This window comes from Meleagris gallopavo, chromosome 1, assembly GCF_000146605.3.
Source record: "Meleagris gallopavo isolate NT-WF06-2002-E0010 breed Aviagen turkey brand Nicholas breeding stock chromosome 1, Turkey_5.1, whole genome shotgun sequence".
NCBI classification, from domain to species: Eukaryota; Metazoa; Chordata; class Aves; order Galliformes; family Phasianidae; genus Meleagris; species Meleagris gallopavo.
In genome coordinates, this window is record NC_015011.2 from 69,510,988 (window position 1) to 69,516,763 (window position 5,776).

Consider the following 5,776-nt stretch of genomic DNA (forward strand, 5'->3'; position numbering starts at 1 on the left):
AAGTGATATATATATATATATATATATATAAAGCTGTAAATACTACATCTTACAAATCATTTTCCTTCAAGGGCAACTTTTCTTTCTACCTTGTTTTTAGCTTAAGTCTGTATGTATTTTTGACTAATAACTATGCATACATGCACATGCACGTACGAGTGTGTGTGGGAGTCAGAGCCAGGGAGCATATAAAGGGTATTTGGAGATTCTTTGGTTTTGGACTCTCACGCACGGCTGGGGGAGGCAAGTTATAAACATATAGGTAGATCCAAGAATGAATACTTTAATATTTGCAAATCTTGGTGGCTGCCAAATGCTAGCATTTCAGGGATGCATATTCACATGTAGCTGGCGACACATTTTGGAAGACACCCAATATTTTGCCAGTTAGATTCCAGACTTGAAATATCTTAGCAGATCCATATGTGCATCTGAACAATGAATAGAGAATGTTCACCCCTTCTCTCCTTCCCACCCCCTCCCCAATCCTCTATACTCATTAATAAATAAGCAAGAAAAATGGTGTGTTGAGAATAAAAGAGCAGAAATAAAGTCTGGCCTTTTAGAAATTGCAAGTTATCCTTCCCAGGGCCTCCATGTCAACCTGCTAGCTCCCTAACCTGGAGAAAGTCACTAAAGTTTATTAAGCTCAATAAAATGCAGTCACTGGTCTTTGGGATGTTTCACCTTCATGGTACTTTCTAGACATTTGCACTAAATGGTTCAGCGCAGCTGGAATTTTAATTTAATTTAATTTTCTTAAGGCTATCACACAGCTCTAACATTCCTCAGCTTGTTTACTGATAGTCTCACCAGTAAGCTGAATGCCAGTTTTATTTAATTTGTTTTTCCAGCAGCAGCAACAATCTGTGTGGAAAGCATAAACAGGGGGAAAGAATCTGGAATCAGCAAATGGTGTGCACAGCTGCACACCATAATTTCTCATAGTGAAAGTTTTAATTCAGTTCATCAGATGAAGAGCAGAAGAGTTGGAGGCAAAGAAGAGGTGGAGTAGTGGAAGAAATATAGAAAGAGGAAACAGTGAAATCCAAAGCAGCTGGAGAATCTTGGAGTTGTTATAATTAAGGCTCAACAGGTTACAATTTCTCCAAAAAAAGAAGTCAAACCATGAAACCAGCTAACAGGTCTTTAAGAGAGACTGCTCAAAGATGTGATTCTCAAATACATTGTAATATATGCTGCTCTTATTTCACAGATAAAAATATCTATCAAGGACAGGTATGCCCTTCTTTGGGTAAGGAACTTGCTAGAGGGCCGTGCCCAATGGGTAGTGTTTAATGGAGTTAAGTCCAGCTGGCAACCCGTTACAAGTGATGTCTCCCAGGGGTCAGTACTGGGGCCCATCTTGTTTAATATCTTTATTTATGACCTAGATGAAGAGATTGAGTGTACCCTCAGTAAGTTTGCAGATGACACCAAGATGGGAGGTGGTGTCAATCTGCCTGAGGGTAGGGAGGCCCTTCAGAGGGATCTAGACAAGCTGGATGGCTGGGCTGAGATGAATGGGATGAGGTTCAACAAGGCCAAGTGCTGGGTCCTGCACTTTGGCCACAATAACCCCATGCAGCGTTATAGGCTTGGGGCTGAGTGGCTGGATGACTGTGAAGAGGAAAGGGACCTGGGGGTGTTGGTTGATGCTCAGATGAATGGGAACCAACAGTGTGCCCAAGTGGCCAAGAGGGCCAACGGCATCCTGGCCTGTATTAGAAATAATGTGTCCAGCAGGAGCAGGGAGGTGATCATCCCCCTGTACTCAGCACTGGTGAGGCTGCACCTTGAGTACTGTGTTCAGTTTTGGGCCCTTCACTACAAAAAAGACTCTGAGGCCCTGGAAAGTGTCCAGAGAAGGGCAAAGAAACTGGTGAGGGGTCTGGAGCACAAGTCTTATGAGGAGCAGCTGAGGGAGTTGGGGAGGAGGCTCAGGGGAGACCTTATTGCACTCTACAACTTCCTGAAGGGAGGTTGTGATGAGGAGGGATTTGGCCTCTTCTCCCAGGCAACAAACGGGACCGAGGAAATGGTCGCAAGTTATACCAGAGGAGGTTTAGATTAGACATAAGGAAAACTTTTTCTCTCAGAGAGTGATTAGACACTGGAATGGCCTGTGCAGGGAGGTGGTGGAGTCGCCGTCTCTGTCAGTGTTCAAGAGGCAACTGGATGAGGAGCTACGAAATATGGTTTAGAGGCTTGCGGTAGCAGTGGTAGTGGGAGGACGGTTGGACTAGAAAATCTTGAAGGTCGTTCCCAACCTTGTGATTCTACGATTCTATGATTCTGTGAAAACACACATATCACCTCAAAGGCAACGCATAGCAGGCTAGAGAAGCAAATTACTTAGTGAGCAGGCTGGGTTGCTAATACCTGTATTTTGAGCTAATTAGGACATTCAATTGAAAAAAAAAAGTGCTAATTCTATGGTGCTATTAAAACAATGAAAGAAGAGTGCTGCCAATTGACACCTAGGAAACATAATTTCAGTCTATAATTAGAACAAAGCTACAAATACTCAAAAAAGCATTTACAGCATTAAGAGGGTGGTGGGTGATTCAGGAATAAGTGTATGGTCCTAAATCGGTTCCAGATAAGTATTTTCTGATTTCAAACATTTCTCTGGAAGAAAAGGAAGTTATCAGGAATAGTCAGCATAGGTTCACCAGGGGGGAGGTCACTCTTGACCAACCTGGTAACCTTCTACGATGTTGTCACTGGCTGATGCAGTAAGAAACCAGATGAGGTTCAACAAAAGCAAGTGTAGAGTCTTGCATCTAGGGAGGAATAATTGCATGCACCAATACAGGCTGGGGGATGAGCTGCTGGAGGGGAGCTCTGCAGAGAGGGACCTGGGTGTCCTGGTGGACAACAGGTAGGCCATGAGCCAGCAGTGTGCCCTCATGGCCAAAAAGGCCAATGGCATTCTGGGGTGCATTAAGAAGAGCGTGTCCAGCAGGTTGAGGGAGGTGATCCTCTACTCTGCCCTGGTAAGGCCTCATCTGGAGTACTGTGTCCAGTTCTGGGCTCCCCAGTACAAAAAAGACAGGGATCTCTTGGAAAGAGTCCAGCAGAGGGCCACAAAGATGGTGAAGGGTCTGGAGCATCTCCCCTATGAAGAAAGGCTAAGTGAACTGGGTCTGTTTAGCCTTGAGAAAAGACGACTGAGAGGGGACCTGATCCAGGTCTATAAATAACTAAGGTGTGGGGGGCAGAGTGGCAAGACCAAACTCTTTTCAGCAGTGTGTGGAGACAGGACGAGGGGAAACGGCCAGAAACTGCAGCATAGGAAGTTCCGCACAAACGTGCGCAAGAACTTCTTTATGGTGAGGGTGACAGAGCTCTGGAACAGGCTGCCCAGGGAGGTCATGGAGTCTTCTTCTCTGGAGATATTCAAGACCTGCCTGGACACCTACTTCTGCGACCTGGTGTAGGGAACCTGCTTTGGCAGGGGGGCTGGACTTGATGATCTCTGGAGGTCCCTTCCAACCCCTACGATTCTGTGATTCTGTGATTCTTTAAAAGCAACACTGTTGCTCTATTTTCTAGAGCCTTCACATTTTAATCAGTCACTTTATCATAATGAATGCCTTGCTTCTTGCAGATTGTGTTCACACCACCATAGTCATAGCTGCCTTTTATGTCCCTGTCTGTGAGATATTATTAGCTGACTGCTGTTCAGGGCAGAAGATGATCATGACTATTGATATCATTGTTCCTAACTTTGTTCTAGATAATATCTACTACTGTCAGCACTTTCTTCTAGGGAGTTCTAAACAAAAGGTGTTTGCCAAGCTGGAAATGACACAGGTGGATTCCAGGTTGCCACAAGAAGCCATGTTTTATCCGTTAATACAAGAGACTGTTCTTTTAATTAAAGGAGTTAACAGTGGCAGTGGTTCTGCTGTTTCTGCTGCTTGGCCCTGAAGCAGGACAGGCCTCCGCTTCCTCACAGACATCAGTGTCAGTGATGCTCCTTGCTTTGCTGCGGCTGACAAGCCTGCTGAAAGGCCTCTATTTCTCTCTATTCCTTAGTGAACATTAGCAGTTTGTGGTGAGGGAGAATTGAAGAGAGAAGGGAATGGCCCACAGCAGCGACTGACTAGTACAGCATGTGCCCACACAAGATTACATGAGAGGCCTTCACTGTCTGCCTTCATTCTCTTTCCAGATTACAGCTGCAACTGGCCTTGTCAAACCTGGATTTTTGCCAAACAGTGCTTTGGATCTCCTTGGCATCCATTTAGGTGTTTAAGTGACGAGCAATTTGTTGCTTGTTTTGGCGATGGTAACATGCAGAAGAACAGCATGGCTGTGCCGTATATACTCTACAACTGCTTTCTGTCTCTGGGAGAAACTGGAAAATTGGCTTCAGTATCAGCTTAATGCAGGTCCTGTAAGACTGGTTCTCTATTGCGATGCAGAGATTGCCTCCTCCCATGAATAACCTTGCTCAGTGACATCATGTTGAAATAGAAATAACCCAGATGAAACATCCACACAGTACTTGATGGAAGATCCAAGGACTTGGGCCATGGTGACGTGCAGAATTTAATTACACAATGCGCTCTGCTGTACCTGAGAAATAGTTCTACAAACACTCAGCCTCTTCTTTTTGCCACTGTCCACTGCTAGAGTTTATACAGCTATGCGAATGTTCAGGCTAAAGAGCAGTGCTACTACTACAAGAGAAGCAGCATACTAAAAGAGTGCAATGGAGAGGAGAAAGGCAGAAAGGCAGAGATGCTCCTTTTGGTTCTATAGATTTGTGCCAAATTAATATGAACACTCAATAACCAGATGAGATGTCAAAAAATCTATGATGACTGCATTTATTCCTGAAGTGACATCCTCTCAAACTTTTGATGAGTGTTGACAGGCTTTGCAGTTCTCTTCTAATTCACCATCATATAGTTGGTCAAAGACTTCTCCCTTTTAACAGTGCTTGGCACTCTACTAGTATCTTTAAAATAAAATGCAAACAAACAAAAAACAAACAAAAAAAAACCAGTTTTTCTAAATACCAACATGCATGCAAAAAGAACTTTTAAAAAACACAAATAAATGCAACTTTTTTTTTCAGGCAAGTAATATTTTTATTATTATTATTCCATAATTAAAAAGAGGTACAGATTATGCAAACAGCAAAATATGTATTTGAGTCTTAACAAAGAATTCAACATATTACTCTAGAGCCTTACTCATTTTTTGAAAATTGCCTTGAACTTCTAGACTGTTAGACTAATTGACTGAAAGACTATAAGCAAAAGGGCAATAAAAAAGACTGCATTTTTGACACAGCTGTCATATGAGTGAAAGATTTTCATGTGCTTTCAAAGTATCCATGACTTCTGATATTTGGGGAATTTGCATGTGGGCTGGTAAACGTGATGCTTAAAAAGCTGAACCAATTTCTCTGAAAACCTTGAGCTCTGCCAAGTTAAACCCTAGACTACACAGGAGGCTAATAGAGAGCAGGAGACCATCAACAACACTATGGTTACACAAAGGACCAGTCCTGTGAATTCTCACTGAGAGCTTTAATTCCTCCAGGGACAGAGAGAGTTCTCTTTCCCCACGACATCTGCAGTTAGACTGAATTTGCAAAGGCCAGCTCTGGCAAAACAATGACTGAAGCTTAATGACTCCTTGCTGCAAAACACAGCATATTAATCATTTGGGAAGAAAGGAAGAAAGGAAGGAAGGAAGAAAGAGAGAAAGAGAGAGAGAAGGAAGGAAGGAAGGAAGGAAGGAAGGAAGGAAGGAA